We start from the raw sequence: 23,673 nt of genomic DNA, 5'->3' as shown, positions 1-23,673 counted from the left end.
GTTGTCCTTTGTTTATGTGTTACATATTTGTTTTTGATAGATTGGACTGTTAGATCTCTCGTTTGAATTGTTTTACAATGTCATTTCAGGGCCTTTTATAGCTGACTATACGGTATGGGCTTTGCTAATTGTTGATGGCCATACTGTGCCCTATAGTTGTTAACTTCTGTGTCATTTGATCTCTTGTGGAGAGTAGTCTCATTGGCAATCATACCACATCTTCTCTTTGACATAAAATATTTTAACCTTCGTTTTAAAAAACACATGTCCAAAACTGGAATATGATTTGATTGCGTTAAAGATCTGAACACAGACAGAACAACTAACATGACTAAATCCATATATTTTTGTTCAAACATAATTGATTTGAAGTCATACTCTCCTCGTACATACTTGAATTTAACACGAGATGGATTGTATGAATAAATGATATCATTATTTTGAAACTTTCGGATGCACAATTAAATTTCCTAATGGTGCACATGCGCAGAAGCGTAACCAATTTGATTAAGATTAACCCGAATAATCCAGTTGTTTCATTCGGATTATTCCAATTATTAATGTATCAAAGGCAATTATAACAACAATCAGTGAGAATTATTATTATGACCTATTAATGCTCCAAAACAAGCCATTAACTTTTAATTATTTTCATGTGTTTTCGTGAATTTCGAGAATTTATACCATTTAAATATCTGAAAAGGTTTATTTAACTTAAATACCCATAATATTAATATTTTAGTATTATGCGTCCTTGATAAAAGTAAGGAGAACGAACCCAGGGCCTTACTGCTGATTAATGTTGATGTTTGAGTTCTTTTATATACGTTATAATATGAATATACCCAATAATCTAGAAAACTTGCAATAAAAACATAATCAACCTAGTTGTTTTATACTCATCTAAAATAGATATTTTTCAAAGGTCTTTTTTATTTTTTTACCGTACACCTTTTACATTTATTGACATTATAATAAAAATCATAAAAATTTATGAATTACAATTAATATATATCTTTATTTTTATTTCTTATATACATGATAAATATATTTTTTATTGGGGCCGGATCAATTTTACATATGGGATGGATCGACGTTGGGCCGGATCGACTTGGGCCGGATCGACTTGGGCCGGATCTACGTGGGGCCAGATCGACCCAAAAGCTTATTCTTGCTGTGACACTTTCCTGTCGCAGAAAGGGATCAAGGCAAGAAATAAAATAGCCTTTCATGACTTCACAAAAATAACATATTTTATATTTTTCCAGCACCAGCAATAATTTTATCCCTCTATACAGGTATAAACACCATATAGAGGGTTTGTTCCCAACTGGATAAATAAAACTTAGATATGATGTCTTCTCCTTGTACATTTTTTGTACTTAGCTACAAAAGGACAGCAGGAGTCTACATGCCAGTTTGTAGAATTTGAAGCATTTTACGTTTTTGTGGTTTTATCATAGAGTATTGACCCTTTGACTGCCATGGCATTGAAAAACGTTTTACCTTTGACTGCTAAGAATCGGCCTGGCTTCGAACTTTATCAAACAGCGCCATGGCAACCCTGACAACAATTGACAACGTCACGCTATTCTGCATGGTACCTGTATATGATTGCTCGTGTGATGACACCACAGTGTGTCTGCTTCGTTCATTTATCACTCTCAAGTGTCGAATGTTTTTACTGTATTTGTGTTTTTTTTTATATTTGATCAGTCTTTTAATTGGTGTTAATTGCAATTTATTAGTATTTGTAAAAACTGATAGCCTCATTGACTTTAATGGTATTCAGAAAATCTGTGCCACATGGCCAATATTTTGGCCTTAAAGTTATTTCTCAAAAATGCCACGGCCCATTTTAAATCGTTTGTGTTGTATGAAATAAACCATAATTAGTTATGGTGACAACACCAGTGTTTAGTTTAAAATATTTAACGGTTTTACTTCGATTGACATCAGAAGAAGTGTGACGTCTTTTGCATCACTTTTAAATTCACGACAGGCTCCCGTTCTAGAAAAAACTCTATGTGTAATATGCTTTATTAAACTCAAATGTTCGGATTTGTGTATCAAATTCCATTGTCAAACTTTTGAAGAAGAAAAATAAAAACAATAAAAAAACTTCGGGCTTTGGAAAAGTTTTCTGATTTTGTTCTACATGCCTTTAGTTTGTATAATATCAAACATCGTCACAGCAAATAGGTATTTCGTCAATTTCGGTAAATGATAGAGCGAGAATATAAATTTATTTGTGAAAATTGCCACTGTGTGAAATTAAGTTCCTACAATTACAGACAGGCAAATTTTCTTTGTCTTGTTTTACTTTTTAGTTAATGATAAAATTGAAAATGGAAATGGGGAATATGTCAAAGAGACAAGAACCCGACCAAATATGTTAAAGGATGGCTTCTTAAAGTCAAGTGGCAAATAAATATGCATATATTAAGGACGTGAACATGCCACTTCTTCATTTACCAAGACCTAATTCTGATTTTTTGAAAAGAACATTTAAATATTCTGGTCTTATTACCTGGAATAATTTACCAAATAATATTAAAGAAATAGATATATTAGATACATTTATGACCAACTGTTCAAACTATTTTCTAACTGAACAGAATAAAGATGCATGAAACTAATGTATTTCTTTTTCTTCTTCTACTGAATGCATATGTGCTTATTTAACTGTATTATGTATTTTATATTGTATGTATTTTTGTACGTTTTTTATTTGTATAGATAGTTTTTGAAGATTAACATGTAATTGTTAAATGTGTTACCTTCGTTAAATAAAGAATTTTATTATTATTATGTAAACAATCGCCATATTGCTTTGTGACGTATTGGAATTTCCACAACAATATATATATTTTCGAATAACAGCCACTTTAACTCGCTTTGTAACTACGATGTACACCTTATCTACTAATATATATAAATAACGTCACATAATCTGTATATCTGTGTGGACCTAATCTACCATGTACCTATCTGATCACGTGACATGAATATTAATACACAAATTCTTGTTCAAATGTATAATTCCATAATATTTAAATAAACACAATTTCTTTTATGGTTGTGAAAATATTGAAGTTTCAAATATTAAACTCATGCAACACACATTATTTACATTTACCACAATTGATATTCTTTACAAAACAAAATCGAATAATACTGCATTCTTTTATACTAAATTAAATATCTGATATATAGATTCACTTACGTTTGCATGCAGTTTATTCACATTCGAGAGATATTTTCCTTTTCGTGTTTCAACACATCATCTCATTGTCAACTCATTGTCAACATTGATGTAAACAATCGCCATATTGCTTTGTGACGTATTGGAATTTCCACAATAATATATATATATATATTTCGATTCACAGCCACTTTAACTCGCTTTGTAACTACGATGTACACCTTATCTGCCAATATATTTAAATGACGTCACATAATCTGTATATCTGTGTGCACCTTATCTACTATCGTGCCTATCTTATCACGTGACATGAATATTAATACACAAATTCTTGTTCAGATTTTAGATTCCATAATATTTAAATAAACACAATTTCTTTTATGGTTGTGAAAATATTGAAATTTCAAATATTAAATTCATGCAACACACATTATTTATATTTACCACAATTGATATTCTTTATAAAACAAAATCGAATAATACTGCATTCTTTTATACTAAATTAAATATCTGATATATAGATTCACTTACGTTTGCATGCAGTTTATTCACATTCGAGAGATATTTTCCTTTTCGTGTTTCAACACATCATCTCATTGTCAACTCATTGTCAACATTGATGTAAACAATCGCCATATTGCTTTGTGACGTATTGGAATTTCCACAATAATATATATATATATTTCGATTCACAGCCACTTTAACTCGCTTTGTAACTACGATGTACACCTTATCTGCCAATATATTTAAATGACGTCACATAATCTGTATATCTGTGTGCACCTTATCTACTATCGTGCCTATCTTATCACGTGACATGAATATTAATACACAAATTCTTGTTCAGATTTTAGATTCCATAATATTTAAATAAACACAATTTCTTTTATGGTTGTGAAAATATTGAAATTTCAAATATTAAATTCATGCAACACACATTATTTATATTTACCACAATTGATATTCTTTATAAAACAAAATCGAATAATACTGCATTCTTTTATACTAAATTAAATATCTGATATATAGATTCACTTACGTTTGCATGCATTTTATTCACATTCGAGAGATATTTTCCTTTTCGTGTTTCAACACATCATCTCATTGTCAACTCATTGTCAACATTGATGTAAACAATCGCCATATTGCTTTGTGACGTATTGGAATTTCCACAATAATATATATATATATTTCGATTCACAGCCACTTTAACTCGTTTTGTAACTACGATGTACACCTTATCTACCAATATATTTAAATGACGTCACATAATCTGTATATCTGTGTGCATCTTATCTACTATATGTATGATAACTTTTTAATTTACAGTAATTTTTGGGCCGAATAAGGGCCTTATTGCTCCTACTCCTTTGATTGGTTAAGTTCCAGTGATGGTTATTTTCTTGTATGCAATCAAATGTTATGTTAAATTTTTTCTATAGTACTGGACAGGATAAAACTTTATTCATGCCAAGTATATCTTTATTTGTAACAAAGATAAATTCTGCACATTTTTTCTAAAAGTGCAAATTTAACAAAGACTATGGTCGAGTTGTTGTCGCTTTGACACATTCCCCATTTCCTTTTTCAATTTTAATAGGGAAAAATCAATGGTGGTATTACACCTAGAGCAAATCTGACATGTGTGGGTAATCTTCTTTCTATGAAACTACTGAGACACATTTAACCATACTTGACCATAATAATAAATATGTTTTTTCTTTAAAAAATTTGTAAGGGTTCCACGGAACCCAGTGTCTCGCCTACTTTTGCTGTTAATCGCAGACTCAACAAAAATGAGGAAAAACATCAATAAAAATTTCCCTCTCGATATTGTCTTTTGATTGAAAGAAGCTTCCAAGTTTGGTAAAAAAATCCAGGATAGTTTATGAATCTAATAAATGTTTTATAAACTTTAACTGCAGACTGTATGTAATGTTAACTGGAAGAAAAACTAAGTCCATTTATAAGTAAAATACGGAAAAAGTGATATTTTCTTTTACAAAATTTACTTCTGAATAATATCTTATGATCAGAAACAAGCTTTTGTCTAAGTTTGGTAGAAATCCAGGATAGTTTAAGAACATTATAAAAATTTTAAAAACTTAAACCACAGAGTGAATGTTTTGTTTCTGGCAAAAAAACTAAGTCCATTTATAAGTAAAATACGGGAAAGTGGAAATTTATTTTTACAAAATTTTCTTCTTGATACTATCTTATGATCATAAATAAGCTTCTGTCCAAGTTTGGTACAAATCAAGGATAGTTTATGAAAGTTATTAAAATTTGAAAAACTTTAACCACAGAGTGAATGTAATGTTTCCTCGCAGAAAAACTAAGTCCATTTATAAGTAAAATATGGAAAAGTGGAAATTTATTTTTACAAAATTTTCTTCTTGATACTATCTTATGATCATAAACAAGCTTCTGTCCAAGTTTGGTACAAATCAAGGATAGTTTATGAAAGTTATTAAAATTTTAAAAACTTTAACCACAGAGTGAATGTAATGTTTCCTCGCAGAAAAACTAAGTCCATTTATAAGTAAAATACGGAAAAAATGGAATTTTATTTTTACAAAATTTACTTCTGGATACTTTCTTATGATAAACAAGCTTTTGTCCAAATTTGGTAGAAATTCAGTATAGTTTAAGAAAGTTATTAAAATTTCAAAAACTTTAACCACAGAGTGAATATTTGTGGACGCCGCCGACGACGACGACGACGGAATGTAGGATCGCTTAGTCTCGCTTTTTCGACTAAAGTCGAAGGCTCGACAAAAATGTATCAGATGACCCCACCTTCCAACCCTCATGGCCCACATGAATAAAAATGGAACATAGGGGTAAAATGCAGATTTTTGTATATATCTCTGAAACTAAACCATTTGGAGCAAATCAGACAGGGGGCAGTTGATGGTTTTCTCAGAGCATGGGTCCTGTGTAATTTCGAGGAGAAGATTTTTTAAAAGTTAACGGACATTTAATATGGACGACAGACAACAAGTGCTGCCCATTGGACCAAGATCGTTTTTAACCCTTAAAGTACACCACTTACCATTTTGTGTACAACATCCCAGGAAATTAATAATATTTTCATGGCATCCTATTAATTTCATCACTTCCATTTCTTGCATTAAATCTGTCAATTCTCTATCGGTTGCATCCTCTAAAATATTTAAATAATATTGACAATTATTAATGGATAAAACCATTGGTCACATTCAAAGAATACTGTGGATTCATTCATTTTCATGGATTGCTTAAAACTTGCATAATCGTGGATATTTGATTTTGTAATTTTTTCCAATCTCTGTATTCAAAGTCTATTCAAAATATGTTATTCAATGAACATTTGAATTCAATGTTCACCTGTACCCACGAAAATTGGTATCAAACTAATGTTAATGAATCAAAAGTAATTTGTCCCAACCCAGGACTATATGTCCCCATTCAAAAACATTGATCAGGAACCCTCCCCTTGCAGTGGCATAGCTTGCATGTATGCTCAGATGCTCAAGCATCCACATCATTTTGACAAAACAAAAATAAAAAAAACAGTAGTTTAACTCGGAAGTATCAAAATGTAACAAGGCTGAGGATATGAGGATAACATCCAGTCATTTTCGAAGCAGTATGCCTGGTCTTTCATTTAGGATAATTTAGTTTGATACATGAATCGCAGAATAGTGTTTCAAGTTAACTTTTCTTCGTATAAATAGTCTATGTCATCAGCTAAGGCAAGCGGAGAGGACTGATACGCAGACCCATGGACATGTTTCATCTGAAATTGAACCTAGTGGAGGGATGGCTTCTCATTTGACTATAGTAACTAACAACTAAAACACCATATCCTGATATCGTTTCTTGCGACATTGTAAACGACGTGATAAAACAAATCAATTTGTAATAGATCGTGATAAGTCCTAGGCTTATGAATTCCCGTTTCTATTTAGGTTCAAATACTAATTTTATTTTTATTCAGTAAAGAACAAAGATCCAATATTCCCCGCCATGCACATTACATGTCATATTTTATCTATCAAAGGCCAAGGAACAAGGGAATAACTAAAAAAAACTTTTATTTCTTTTTCTTTTTTATTTTTAATATCTAAAAAGAAATAAAAGCTTCACAGCAAATGAAATGGGATTTCCATTACAATTTATATTTCAAAGGGACATTACTAGTTAAAAATATTTGATTACGAATTATTTTCAAAATTGTCAAAGACATTGCTTATGATATGAGTTTCACTTAATCTGACATGAATTGTACACATGAGAGTGCTAACAATACCGGACGATCGGACGCCCAGTATTTTTATGTCTCCTGCATGCGTTTAGCTCAGTAATAAAAAATCCAAGGTTGTAGACTCAAATTCCTGGAAAGAGAAGTCACTTCAGTTCCTATACTCAGAAGTTCCTAAATTATACAGAAGTGCCACTGTAATGGAGTCCGTTTAAACGGTTTTTGATATGTCAAATAGAAGATTGGGGGGGAAACTTTACATCAAATATTTATGAATTGAATTATGGTAGTTTCAAGAAAACAATAAAATTTGGTTAAAAATATAAATATATGAATTGGTGGGTATTTTGAATTTAAACAAAAATCTAACTAGTGTCGGATTCTGGGGGAGTACATGTGCTTAAATAAAAAATATTTTCTGCACAAAAAGGTCCAAAACATTTTTCGGCTCGCTCGACTCGGCAAAACATCCACATCATTTCAACCCTGGCTACGCCACTGCCTTGGATCCCCAATAGAACAAGCAGAGCTTGCATTGCTCACAAGTTTGTTTTTTTGCTTAAATCTTTCATCAATGACTGTTTTTGCTTTTCAATTTATATTTAATAATAAGAGGCTTACAAATGCCAATACAATGTTCATTGTATCTGTCATATTTTCATTAAAAGCAAATAAATGCATTTTACCCATTTGTTCCATTTTAACCAAAGTGTCTTTGTTTCTTGAAGTACAAGGAAATAAAATACAAATTTATACTAAATTCATTTGCGAAGATTTATAAAGTTAAAAAAAAAATAAAACAACTTGTGTAATTTTCCTTAAAGGTCAATAACTCCGTAACGGGTCAATTGACAATTTTTGTCATAAAAAACATTTTTGAAGATGTTACTTTGCTGAACATTTTTTGCTGTTTACAGTTTATCTTTATCTTTAATTAATTTCATACAAAAACTAAAAAAAATCCTTAAAATAACCAATTTAGTGGCAGGAACCCAACAATGGCAGCCATGTTTGTCGATGGATCAAAACTTCGAATACAATTTATAAGCAAGATACCAGATAATTAAGGAAATTTTTTTTGTTAAAGTTTGAAATCTTTGGCCCAGTAGTTTCAGAGAAGGTTTTTTGAAATAGTTAACAACAGATGATGATGGACGCCAAGTCATTAGTGATAACATAAGCTCAAATGGTTATAGCTAACAAGAATGTGTCCCCAGTACATGAATAGCCCATCCACACTATCATTTTCTATGTTCAGTGGACCTTGAAAATGGGGGAAAATTTCTAGTTTGGCATAAAAATTACAAAGATTATAAAATAGAAAACATGAGTCCTAAGTTTCAAGTTGATTGGACTTCAACTTCATCAAAAACTACCTCTACCAAAAACTTTAACCAATCCTTTAACCTGAAGCGGGACAGACAGACGGAAGGACAAACGGACGGAAGAACGAACCAATGGATGGACAGATGAACAAATGGACAGACAAAAGAACGAATGAATGGACGCACAGAACAGAAAACATAATGCACCAAAATGGGGCATAATAAATGGGACATTAAAATGGGTTTTAATCGATCCTACAAACTATCCATGTTTATGTAATAAGGAGTACTGTCTTTTGGTATGTATAACGAACACATTTACATTTATACCCTGTGTGTTATACATGACTACAAATATTTTCTTAGTTTTTTTTCAGGTCCAAAATTGGACCAAGAAATTTCCAATTGAAGTGAAAAGTAAGGATTTTTTTTGCTCAAACCTTGATTGTTTTTTATGTGTTATAATATTAATATTCTTGATTTGTCATGTTTTATTCAAATAAAATACATTTTATATCTTTGTTGTTACGTTTTTCGTGTAAATTTGTCAATATGTTTTGCAATCCGGAAATTTGCCAATTGTCTTAATATTGAAGACACAATAAAGCTTTTGTTATTGGTTAAATTAGCCAAAAGTTGTGTTCCTTGTTGTCATAACTTATTGTTTTGTATGTGTTCATCATAAAGAGTTGAAGAAAAGTGTATGAAAATTGAATAAACAACACTCATTTTGAAAAGATAAACCATATAATATATCAGGTGATCACAAGTCATGTTGGTCAGTCATGTGACATAATATTGTAAAGTGATGATTTATTCTATGAGAAGTATATTTTTATAAATACGTTTTTACTTTGTAACTTTTCAACTTTTAAACAACTGTTTAAAACCTTTCAAGAAATTATGATTGAAAACATGATTATCACATAATTGTAACCTGAACAAATTTAATTAGGAACAAGGTCAACCTGTCACTGATTTGTTTTGACATTCATTAGACCTGGGGTTGAAGTCATAAAACTTTGCTCAGTGCTCGGAGCACAAAAATCTTGCTCAAAACATAAAATCCAGCATTTTGATTGGTTTTTATTTGTTTAAGTACAAAAAACTGACTCAAATATTTATTACTTCAAGGCCTGTTGATTGAGGTGGGATAATCCAGATTAACAGCTAGAATCATCAAACAAAAAATAAAAGTATTGAGATTTTAACAATTCATTACAGCACTAATGACATTAATTGATTTGTAATTATTTTATTGTTTGAATCAGAACATTAATTGGATATTTATAATCTTGTCCTTTATACTCAAACAATTCATCCTTTTAACTGTGATTTTCAAAAAATTATCAAAGTTCAAAGCCCATAATTATAGCAAAAATGAGCCAAGCGGAACAAAACTGAAACTTAACAATTCCTAGTTGTGGAATTAGGGAATGACAGAATGATGGAATGACGGAATGACAGAATTACTGAATGACCGAATTACGGACATGGGTAAAACTATATGGCACCGACATCTTTGTTGCGGGCCATATTCGTTGCAGGGCCATAACAATACAAATTTTTCAATAAAGATAAAAAAGATGGAAAAAATTCAATTCTTATTTCCCAAAATTTTATGCTTGTCTAATAAAAAAAGAAAACCTAAGCATAAATCCAGTTTTCATTAATACTATTTGATTTTTGATCTAAAATATATAAGTAAATTTTACCCTTCAACATCTTGACTGCTATGGCAGTTGTTGGAGCTTTATTTAAACCAACAGTTTCTGCTTTAAAAACTTTACCAAATGCTCCTTCCCCAAGAGGTTCACCAAGTGATAACCTATAACAATAAATAAATTATTTCATCTCATATTCATTTAGAAATTGAGATACTGATTGATGTAACCATATATATATAACTAAATAAAATTCTAATAGTTGTACACATTTTCTTAGATATAAGAAGATATGGTATGAGTGCCAATGAGACAACTCTCCATCCAAATGACAATTTATAAAAGTAAACCATTATATGTCAATGTACGGCCTTAACACAGAGCCTTGGCTCACACTGAACAACAAGCTATAAAGGGCCCCAAAATTACTAGAGTAAAACCATTCAAACGGGAAAACCAACGTTCTAATCTATATAAAACCAGAGGCTCTAAAGAGCCTGTGTCGCTCACTTTTGTCTATGTGAATATTCAAGGACATGACAAAATTGTGTTTTGGTGATAACTAAGATTTATGAAAAATGGTTAAATATTGACTATAAAGGGCAATAACTCCTAAAGGGGTCAACTGACCATTTCGGTTATGTTGACTTATTTGTAAAACTTACTTTGCTGAACATTATTGCTGTTTAGTTTATCTCTATCTATTATAATCATGATAATATTCAAGATAATAACCAAAAACAGCAAAATTCAGGGGTAGCAACCCAACAAAAGGTTGTCCGATTCATCTAAAATTTTTAGGGCAGATAGATCTTGACCTGATAAACAATTTCACTCTATGTCAGATTTGTTCTAAATGCTTTGGTTTTTGAGTTATAAGCCAAAAGCTGCATTTTACCCCTATGTTCTATATTCAGCCCTGGCGGCCATCTTGGTTGGTTGGCCGGGTCACTGGACACAATTTTTAAACTAGATACCCTAATAATGTTTTGGCCATGTTTGGTTAAATTTGGCTCAGTAGTTTCAGAGGAGAAGATTTTTATAAAAGTTAACGACGATGGATGACGGACGCCAAGTGATGAGAAAAGCTCACTTGGACCTTCGGGCCAGGTGAGCTAAAAACAAGAAACGAGAAACACATATAAATTATATAAACAAACTACAACTACTGTACATCAGATTCCTGACTTAGGACAGGTGCAAACATTTGCAGTGATGGATTAAATGTTTTAATGGGTTAAACCATTTATTACTAATGATTTACAATTTTCAGTGTTTTTGAACAATTTTGTACCGAGACACATGTTTTTTTTTTATCTAGGTTATGTGAGAATGTTATATTTGCTCTTTTAAAAAATTACCAGAAAATCAAGTTTCTCACATTGTATTGCATGATCAGGCCTCTACAATAACATTTTTTTCAACTTGTCCAGGAGGACTTTGCATTATAAGTTGATTCAAGGAACAAAAGAAATTTAAAACAATAGAACAGAAGTTAGTTTTATATCTTTTTAAATATTTTTCAAAAATTATTAGTCAAGAAAAACTGAAACTAGTCATGTCACAGAACTTAGGATCTACTTTTTAACAATGCCAAGTCAAATCAGACTTGCATATGAGGCACCGTCTGATAGGCATGTCAATGTAAATTCATTGGATTTGTATCTTGTTTTTATTATAAAGTCGAATTTTTTGTCAGCTTTTTCCAGTTTTATCCATTTCATACAGTAAGTACAGAGTGAGTCATGGATGATATTACGACACTCATTCCAATTTATAATTGACTGGGGAAGATAATTAGGTCCTTTACTGAGGAATTATTTTAACTCTCCGTCTTGAAATATGTTAAGATCTCCTGTTATAACATGGGAAATTGGTCCATAAATGTATTTGGAATTACTGCAATTACATGAAGTAGGTGTATTTTCACTGATATTAAAATCTTTACACAATTGGCTATAATTTAACACAAATTTCCATGTAGATTTCTTGTAAATATAACAAATAAGAGGGAGCTCAGTTTTATCAAAATATCCAGGAATTTGTTCTTTAACAGAATGGTTGTTAAAAATACCAGCAATATTTACAAAATCAAAACCTTTATTGACATACTTTATTTTAATAAAATGTTTTTTATGATCTTCAGGACGATCAATTTTAGGAAACAGTTTAGAATAACAATATGCCATTATAATTTGAACAATTTCGTACTTAGGACTGCTATATGAAATTGTGTTGCAATCCTCTAAAATTTTATTTAACTTATTAATCGGTAATGAACAGAGCTTTGTTAACAGATAATGTCTGCTGTTGTTTCTTGAAATAGAAATTAGGTCCGAAATATTGGTGTGATTGGTCCGAAATTTTCTTTGATTGTGATTTTTTCTACGACCATGAGAATGTTTTTTTTTCGAACAGTTTTAGAAACAATATCCAAAATGTTAACAGTATCGGTTCTTGATATTTTTTAATCTAATTTAATTCAATTATTTTCCGTGATTGTACAAACTTTGAATGAGATTCACCAGGCTGCTTATTTACTTCTTCCAAAGGTTGAACTGCTAAATATTTGATAAGATGACTGTGCTTCTTAAGGTGTTGATAAATGATACTTTTGAATTTATTGGGTTATTTTCTTGAGTGCGTTTAGATAAATATCGACCAGTTTAACCTACGTACTGAATACCGCATCCTGGTTTGTTTCATGTGAGTAAATAAATAAGACTGTTTGTTTTTCAAGTTATATCAGTTTCAAATTTTAAAGAAAATGAGCGACCATTAAGTGTGGACCTTACCGTATTGTTGGTGGAAAGACAGGGACATGTTACTCATTTTTTGGCATGACACTTATCGATAGAAGGGTAACCACGATTTTTATTTTTAAAAATGTTAGCGATGGTAGTATTTTTAGATAGGCGATTTTGAAGATTGAGACGTGTAATTACCCTTTGAACGAGTTAAGTATTTAATATTTTTCCATTTCTAAGCTTCCTATTTGTTTTTTGTTTGTGAATTATATTAGAAAGGAGCAAAGACTGGTGTCCAGAATATGAACCAGCATACAATGAATTAAGTTATGAAAAAATGATAAATCTGTTCAGCTAAAGATGTCAAACCCTATCTGTATTAATTACCCAAAAAAGATAGGGTATATCAGGGTAGCGACTGACGTCTGACTAAATATTCTCGCTCGGACACACACTCCATAATCTAGTATATTATAAGAGCATATAAACCTGTTAAATTAAATTAATATTGATATAGCTTTTACTTGTCTGACCTTTTTATCCTCCAGTACAAGACAATCAGACAAGTGTTATTGTTGAGCCCTAATGATTCCAGTATATATATGAGAAAATGTTAAACCTTGGAAAAAAAGAGTTTTTGGAAAAACTTCTTGTTATATTTCATACTACAGTGGTTACAATATCTATTGAATTCATCTGAAAATTGATACAACCAATCAAATATCAGGTCATTATACAGCTTTTAACCAAAGAAACAATCTGGATGTCAGAAACAGTGAGCAATGCTATTTGTGGGTCGACAGATATAAGTTAAAATGTTGTCATGAGTCAATATATGTATAATATATGTATGATAACTTTCATGGAATGGTCAATGTTATGCTTTAACTTACTGTTGCCGTCTAAATTCCCAATGTTTGTCCAGAGGGAGATCATACTCTGACATCATGGTCAAATCAGATGACAAGCGTCTTCTTGGACCAGGTTCAATTCTGATTGAGGGTAAAACAAATGGTTGTGTACCATCATAAGATTTGTATGGATGGTAATTCTCATTCTGGAATTGATGCAAAACATTCTGATATGAAATTAAAATGTATACCTGTTTCAAATTTGTGTGCAAATCCATGTCATTTTTTTAATTATCATGATTTTGTAATAGAAATAAACATCATAAAAGTTTGAAGAGCACACAGACTATCGCTAATAATAAATGAAGCAAGTCCAGATGCAAAGCTGTTATAAATATTCAAATCTAAAATTGACAAAAACTTCCTTAAAACTAAATTAGATTCTGTCTAGATTGAATATCTCTATTTTCATAATCTAAACATTACTGATGAACATTTAATGAATCTCAATAATCTTCCTTTCTTAAGACTTACTTTGTAACTTTTACACCATATAAAGACAACTTCCTCATAAAACTTCATTTCCTAATTATAACCGAATAAGTCAAACATATTCTTTTTAGTGCACTTGTATTTGAACTTATCAGTAATAAAATATGTTTGAATATTGAAACTAGCCTGTGTCATGACAATTACTCTCTTGACATTTCTATATTTGCTGGACTGAACCCTCTTGTAACGTCTATAACATATAAATATCAGGAGTAACAGGAAGAGAACAACTACTGATGCGACACCACCGATAATGTAGATTACTATTTGCTCTTTATCGTTTGTTCCTCCTGACCTAATGTCTACTGCTTCTGCTTGTTCATCTGCAATTAAAGTATTTGTAATTAAAAAGTTTTCAAAAGATGAAATAATATGTTTGAAAGGAAATGGTAAATATGTGTCAGCTCAATAGCTGGCTTATCTACAATATTTATATCCAATTCAATCCTTTTTTCCTCCTCATCAAACTTTTAATTGTTAAAAGTCTTTATTTTAGGAATGATTGTAATATTTTTTTCTGTCTATGAAGGAATAATATCATTAAAAAAAATGTGGTGCACACTGAATAACCCACTACATAACAGAGGCGTAGCATCCTAATTTATATTGGTACGGCAGAAAATCATGATGGGTCGCGAAGCGACGCATCCTGCCTCGTAGAGGCGGTTATGCGGCAAGGGGTTCGGGGGCCGCTCAAGGCCCCCGAGAAAATTTTAATAAATAGTGCAAAATCCTGCATTCTGACGTCCTCCAGACACTTAAATTTGATTCTCTAAAACCCTAGTTTTATGGGTAACAATTTAAAGTATGACTCTTTTTTTTTTTTTGAAACTTGAATCCTGCATTCTGACAATCTCCTGACACTTAAATTTCGTTCCTAAAAAACTAGTTTTATGCGCAATTATTTTACTCTTTTGTGTTTAATTCAATTTCAAACTATAGAAAACAGAATTTGAAACATGAATCGTGTCGAAAAGGCAGCAATTAAACTTTATCCAAAACGTTGAAGGCCGTTGAACATCTTAACTAAAATAAATACACGCACTTTAACTTTGTGTTGGACACCTTGCCAGGCCTTGTCATGCTCCTACAATACTTGATTTTTTTTGACAGAAAAAAAAATGAGCACCATTCCGTATATGCATACCGGTTTTAGGAAATTATTAAACTAATTTTTTACTATCAAATCTTCGCTAAACGTATTCAGGAAGTAAAGAGAACTATGATCAGACCAAGTAAGGGTAAGACAAACTACGAATCTATAACACGGCGAAAAAATCTATTTTCATTGTGAAACTAGAAAATATGCAATTTGAAGCGGCATTGATAGTTACTGGCGGTACTAAGTTATCGTCCATAAACAAATTATACAACGAAACAGGATGGGAGTTACTATCAGAAAGACGTAAAAAACATGAAATGTTTCACAATAAGACCCCTGATTATTTAAGCGATATTATCCCTTAACAACTGTGTAATATTCATAACTATGACACAAGACGAACGAATGACACACAACATATAAAGTGTAGAACAGCATTTCTTATGTCAGTCATTCGATCCTGAAATGCTTTTCCGGACGATATTAGATTTGGTCCATCTAAGTTTACACTTCAGACTAGGACTTCTCTTGAACTGAATTTTAATGTGCATATTGTCATGCGTTTACTTTTCTACATTGGCTAGAGGTATAGGGGGAGGGTTGATATCTCACAAACATGTTTAACCCCGCAGCATTTTTGCGCCTGTCCCAAGTCAGGAGCCTCTGGCCTTTGTTAGTCTTGTATTATTTTTAATTTTTGTTTCTTGTGTACAATTTGGAAATTAGTATGGCGTTCATTATCACTGACCTAAATTTGTTTAGGGGCCAGCTGAAGGACGACTCCGGGTACGGGAATTTCTCGCTACATTGAAGACCTATTGGTGACCTTCTGCTGTTGCTTTTTTCTATGTTTGGGTTGTTGTCTCTTTGACACATTCCCCATTTCCATTCTCAATTTTAATAAGAGGAAAATCTACTTGTGTTTAAACAAGTTCAACAATTTTTAGTAGATTCAAAGCCATTTGGAATATATAGTATAAATTTTCATGGTTAGGACCGTAATTGGGTGAGACAGTCTTGACAAAGTCCTGGACACACACCACCCCGGTACATATCATACAGGAAAGATCAGAAGAAAAAAAAAATTATATGCAGTTATTTGCCTTTTTCTTACAGGGAGACCGATTAATATATTAAGGGAAATACTGATTCGAATCCCTTAGTATTAATGTATTTCTGTAATTATATGCATACGACATATATATATGTACATGTTTTTTTTTTATATAATATGTTTTGAGTAAAGGTATTTCAGGGGGAAAGGTATTAGTATTAAACGTATTTGTAAACCGTCGAAGATCCGACTTAGGGCTTCAGTGACTAAAACAAAAAAAATCACTGCGACTAGGACTGGTCTATCATTATGTACTTTATTTCTTAGAATCATGCAAAGGTTGGCACGTCTATACTATGTGACTGCTAGATTTATATCCACGGTGGCGGGATGTATAAGTACCGAGCCACGCCAAATAGATATTACCAACACATGACTATTAATAAAACAGTAAAAGTGTGTTACTGTATCATGTTGTTGAAGTTGGATTATATTCCGATCGTCTTGGTGCCTACAAGCAGAATGTGCATTTTAACAATGTGCAGATCCTTTATTTGTCTCTGTAGCGGATAGATCGGCACGCAATAAAATTGGGACAACTCGTTTATATTTTAGTCATTATTACTTAAACTTTAAGGTGCATGCATACAGAGTAACTGACAATATTTTTATTGCAAAAAAATGAAATAGCAAAAATACTGAACCCCGCCCAGGAACATTCAAAACGAAAATACCGTTATCAAATGGTAAAGTCAAGAGCTCAAACACATCAAACGAATGAATAACAACTTTCATATTCCTGACTTGGTACAGGTATTTTCTAAAGGAGAAAATTCTGGACTAAAACTGGTTTTATAGGTTGCTAAACTTGAATCTTGTATGCCAATCGCACAAAATTCCATGCTTGCTGCACAACGTTTGTTTCTCCATTTGAGAGTTCTAACTTTGATTCTTCCATGCCATTTGTGTTTAAACCAGAACAATTGTAGAAGGCAGTAACATGCTATTGATAGTACTATGACTGTTCATGACCATATGCATGATCAATTAAAATCTTTTGTAAGTAAACAATTCCGTACTTTGATTAATACAGGGCAATTACTCGTTATCGTATATACTACTTATACGAGTTTTCGAACTTTGCTTATGAATGTATACCGTATGTTGGTATGACTTCTACATGGACTTTTCTATCATTATTTTTTTTCTGTAATATCTTTTTTTTTTCCGTTGAAAACCCGTTTTTTTTTATATTTTATATATAAATTTTAGGTACGGCATGCCGTACCAACGAACATTATTGGTACGGCAAGTGCCGTACCTGCCGTACCGGCTGCTACGCCCCTGCATAAGTTACTCTAAAGTGTGTATCAAATTCAACATTTTTAACGATGAACGCCATGATTATTTTTGGTGTTAAAACTGCTTATTCTCCTTTTTTGTAAGTGTTCTATACTTTAAGCACCTGCATAGCCATTTTTACTTGATAGAAATATAAGATAAGGGGGTTTCAAATATTTATTTATTACATATATAAAGTTAAGATAAAGTGATCAGCCATCATATATAGTTGGTAAAAAGTATCTCTGCTTAAGCTACATAATGTCAACTTTGGTAACACTATTGAGCAGTGGCTTTCTGGTAGGTAGCTGTCTCAATATGTTTAATAAAGTCATTAGGGTCACCATAGTCAGCTTGGCAAGAAGTGTAGTAAGCATGATCTTGACCCAATGGCACTGGACTTGTACAATTTAAAATCAGATCTCCAGGCAGAGAAAATATGGCTAGATAATTGGTTGTTTTTAATTTGTTGCTAGGGTATTTGGTAATAACAGAGACATACATGTATAATACATTATATGTCTATGGGATAACATAGTTTGCATTTCATCAAATTATAAAAATTTAGAATTTTCAAAGACAAACATACTTATACTTAGGTATTCCATTGGTTTAGATAGAAAACAAGCCATAAATATCGTATTTGATTTCATTAAGACATTTGTCTTTGAGGTTCAGTACTATAACTGTTCAATGTTTTCAACAGCATCAAATTAAAGTCTTTTTTTTTACATCTTAATCCATTGTCAGTATTTCACTTTTAATCATCCAGACGTGTGTCTTAAACTAGCTAGTTGATGACCAGGTAATTGCCAATAATTTGTTATTGCTGTATATATAGTCTAATAATAAACACCTTCATTGATTACTCGAAGCTATTTACCTTACGACACAAAAACAAGAAAAAGAAATGGTGACCTTCTGTTTTTACAGACTTTTCCGATATCAATTTCGAGTTTCTCAAGAGTTTTACCCTGTCAGTTTTAATTCTGTAAACAAAAATGTTTACTGAAACTTTTTCGATGTTGACATTTTCAAAAGTTGTAGATTTCAAATTTTAATGGGAGGGATGGAAGAGGGTCTGAAAAACAAGAGATTTCGACTCCCATCGGAAGAATCACATGTATGACATACAAAATTTAATTATTACACAATACAAACTAGACTAAGTGAAATCCCTGGCCACACTTCACTCTGAAACTGTTTTATAGCAAAGTCAATGTTGGATTTCTTTGACAGACACAAATGATGCCCCTGCAGATGCAAAGTCTTATTTAAAAATACCTGTCTAACACTTTACCTTAAATATGACAAAGGTAAATTATATTATCACCCAAAAGAGCAAATATAAATAAGAATCAAAATCCTGACCCCATGCACAAAAAATGGAAAAACCACCAACTAAGTGAACACTTCCTAGCATAAAACTGTAGGACAATTATCTGTATGCGAGCTCCCCTTATGCAAGTATCTACTACAAAAAATGATTAAGAGCAAATATTAAACACCATAATGACATTTATGTGGTGAAAACAGATACTTTTGCAGTATAAGCTATTTATTTGTCTAGCAAATATGAATAATTGCATACAATTCACATTTTGTATCATAATCCTTCATGCTTAACAAATAAATTATATACATGTACATGTAATCTGGCATATTTGACTGTAAACACTGAATTTGACTGAGAATGTGTATGTATGCATTGAAAGAAGTGAGCTCCTTCTTTATACGACCGCAGAGGTTGAACCCTGAACGGTTGGGGCAAGTATGGACACAACATTCAAGCTGGATTCAGCTCTAAATTTGGATTGTGATTAAATAGTTGACACATCATAGGTTTCTGACACAGAATGAATGTGTTCTAATGAACTTAAAATTTTTGTTTTCTCTTAGAGCAATTCACTATGCTGTTGAATATTAAACCTCTCAAAAAAATGTTTGAAGAAATTTTCTTTTTTATTTATGAAATTTCAAATGAGAAAAATTGAACCCAATTTTTTTAATCACATCCCCCTTTCCCTTATTCCAAAACTAATCTCAATTAAAATTTCTAATGGAGTTTGCAACAATAACTACTCATTTAAATACATCATAAAATATTAAGATGTAAAAAAACTGCTTGTTATCACTGAATGGTAAAGATTATTTTAATTTATCAGTTGGTAGTAAAAAGTGAATATACATTGTATATTGTATATAACAAAGATTTAAGTTGATTCTGGACAAAGAAAGATAACTCCAATTAAAAAAAAAATCTTGCTATTGCACAATATTTTGCAATTAGATATTTCTTGCTTACTATTCTGGACAAAGAAAGATAACTCTAATCAAAAAAAAATTTGCTATTTCACAATATTGTGCAATTAGATATTTCTTGCCATTGCGCAATACTGTGCAATTGAAAAGACTTGCTATTGCACAATACTTAATATAATAATTTTAGTTCCTGATTTGGACCAACTTGAAAACTGGGCCCATAATAAAAAATCTAAGTACATTTTTGGATTCAGCATATCAAAGAACCCCAAGATTTCAATTTTTGTTAAAATCAGACTAAGTTTAATTTTGGACCCTTTGGACTTTAGTGCAGACCAATTTGAAAACAGGACCAAAAATGAAGAATCTACATACACAGTTAGATTTGGTATATCAAAGAACCCCATTTATTCAATTTTTGATGAAATCAAACAAAGTTTAATTTTGGACCCCGATTTGGACCAACTTGAAAACTGGGCCAATAATCAAGAATCTAAGTACATTTTTAGATTCAGCATATCAAAGAACCTAACTGATTCATTTTTTGTCAAAATCAAACTAAGTTTAATTTTGGACCCTTTGGACCTTAATGTAGACCAATTTGAAAACGGGACCAAAAGTTAAGAATCTACATACACAGTCATGACAGTTAGATTCGGCATATCAAAGAACCCCAATTATTCAATTTTGATGAAATCAAACAAAGTTTAATTTTGGACCCTTTGGGCCCCTTATTCTGTTGGGACCAAAACTCCCAAAATCAATACCAACTTCCTTTTATGGTCATAAACCTTGTGTTTAAATTTCATAGATTTCTATTTACTTATACTAACGTTATGGTGCGAAAACCAAGAAAAATGCTTATTTGGGTCCCTTTTTGGCCCCTAATTCCTAAACTGTTGGGACCTAAACTCCCAAAATCAATACCAACCTTCCTTTTGTAGTCATTAACATTGTGTTTAAATTTCATTGATTTCTATTTACTTAAACTAAAGTTATTGTGCGAAAACCAAGAATAATGCTTATTTGGGCCCTTTTTTGGCCCCTAATTCCTAAACAGGGGTTAATAAATTTTGTTATAGCTCACTAGCCCAGGGCTTATTGGTAGTAGGATTTTACTAGCCCTGTTGGAAGAACTACTAGCCCAACAAAACTGACCTGCTAGCCCTAGTATGCCTTACAAATTCAGAGTTTACTGCAATAACAATGAATTCTATAACCTGAACAATTTTAATCCATTGTACAGTAGATTTTTGCAAATTGGATACACAAAACTTGTGTTAGCAAAACATATCCCGTTAACAGATATATTCAATTAATTGATAATTGAATATTCTGTAATACACTAATGTAATGAGTTGACCAAATCCCAAGATAATACATTATTTACCACTGCTATGTAAGGATATATAAAAGGATTGGAGTTTTTTTTTATCAGATACATTATCACGTTTGTGTAAAAGAATTATCAGCTGGTAAATTATGTAATGCTCATATTAGTTTTCAGTTATAAAATTCTTTTTATTAAAATAAATTAAATGACCTCAAATATTTATGTGAATAAATATCCCCATCCATAGTTTTGGTCTTTATAATTGTTTTATAAATGTAGTACAGTAATATCCATATTAAAACGTTTATCACAGGTAGGCTAATTGTGGGCTATAAAAAGATCACAACCTGAGCACAGTCTCTAAACTGAAATCGTATTTTTTATAAATTTTTGTTTCTTTAAAAATCGAATTCATTTAAATCTCAATGAAGATTATCATGATTGATGAAATTTTATCTCATCAAGTTTAAGTTTTCTGAAGACTGTTAATGTTTAGGTCATGGTTCTGGAGGCTTCTTCGCAGTATGTAAACAAAATCAAAATAGCGTCCATAACATGTGCACGTTTCAAAAGTTAAATCTGACAAAAGACAGGTTTCTGCTGTGAAAAGGGATTCACATTTATATTGCAATAAATTTTACAGAAAGAGGTTGAATCAGGTTGCATAAGCAATGTACAATACCCCCTGTACTGACACATCGATATTGAAAGTACCGGATCCACCCAGAGTGATTTGTTCTATTTTAAAACTTGTACAAAATCAGTTCAAATTCAGGGAATCCCGGATGACGTTGTCGAATCTGATTGGCTAAAATAGAAAAGTGATGAAGGGATTTTCCCCTTTCTATTTTCGAAACGTCAAGATTTGTTTGTTACTAGTCCGTCGGGCATATTGGGTTAAAAGTGTTGGTTGCCCGAAGCCTAAACGCTGCAGCCCCGGTCGTCGGGCTAGTGGATTTTTTAACCCCTGCTAAACTGTTGAAACCAAAACTCCCAAAATCAATCCCAACCGTTTTTTTGTGGTCATAAATCTTGTGTCAAAATTTCATAGATTTCTATTAACTTAAACTAAAGTTATAGTGCGAAAACCAAGAAAATGCTTATTTGGGCCCTTTTTGGCCTCTAATTCCTAAAATGTTGGGACCAAAACTCCCAAAATCAATACCAACCTTCCTTTTGTGGTCATAAACCTTGTGTTAAAATTTCATAGATTTCCATTCACTTTTACTAAAGTTAGAGTGCGAAAACTAAAAGTATTCGGACGACGACGACGACGACGACGCCAACGTGATAGCAATATATGACGAAAAATTTTTCAAATTTTGCGGTCGTATAAAAATCTAAATTTTATGCATTTGAATAGTTATATACCTTTTATGGCAGGAATTTCATTGCAAACTCCATGATTATTAAAATCTGCTGAGGCTTGAGGTCCTTTAGGATATCCAGTTGTGATTGGTCTTAGTTGATTGTCTCTTCCAGACATGCATCTGATCCATGGTTTGATACAGTTAATTTTCTCTCCTGAATCTTCACAGAACGGAGCACACTGTAACATTTTCAACATCTCGAATCAGCTGACACTGCTCATGATCACATGCTGAGTATAATTCTAGCCTTTTTGGGTAACTGAGAAGTCAAGTAATGCAATGGTCTGCACGTCTACTCTGAGATGCACAATGTACATGACGTAGTTTAAAATCAATTTTAAGGCACTGCTTTGCTGCAGAAATCTTATTATTACAAAACTTGGGCTGTTCATTTGACATACATGTGGATCCCTTATTATGAAGCTCTTCAATCATCTCTTCAAGTCGTGTAAATGTGTCATTTTCATCTGTTGCAATATTGTCTAGACCTTGTAAACTTGTTCTTTTTGAAGCTGCATATGTTTGTAAGATTCTATACAAGGATGATTTTCTTAATGGAGTAAAGTCAGTATTTTCACAATAAGAAAGATATATATCATATATATATTAACCATCTGTGAA

General features: G+C 31.8%; 1 long non-coding RNA gene across 1 annotated transcript; it reads right to left on the bottom strand.

Moving 5' to 3' along the window:
• Positions 1–5,827: 5,827 nt before the first annotated feature.
• On the bottom strand, positions 5,828–10,621 carry LOC143059086 (uncharacterized). The gene is made up of 2 exons (XR_012973380.1): positions 10,492–10,621; positions 5,828–6,371 (listed from the first exon to the last, which is right to left on the bottom strand). It is a non-coding gene; the product is annotated as an uncharacterized LOC143059086 (long non-coding RNA).
• Between the last annotated feature and the right edge of the window lie 13,052 nt (positions 10,622–23,673).

Source organism: Mytilus galloprovincialis, chromosome 14 (genome assembly GCF_965363235.1).
Source record: "Mytilus galloprovincialis chromosome 14, xbMytGall1.hap1.1, whole genome shotgun sequence".
Classification (NCBI taxonomy): Eukaryota; Metazoa; Mollusca; class Bivalvia; order Mytilida; family Mytilidae; genus Mytilus; species Mytilus galloprovincialis.
This window is presented reverse-complemented; position numbering and strand designations above follow the sequence as displayed.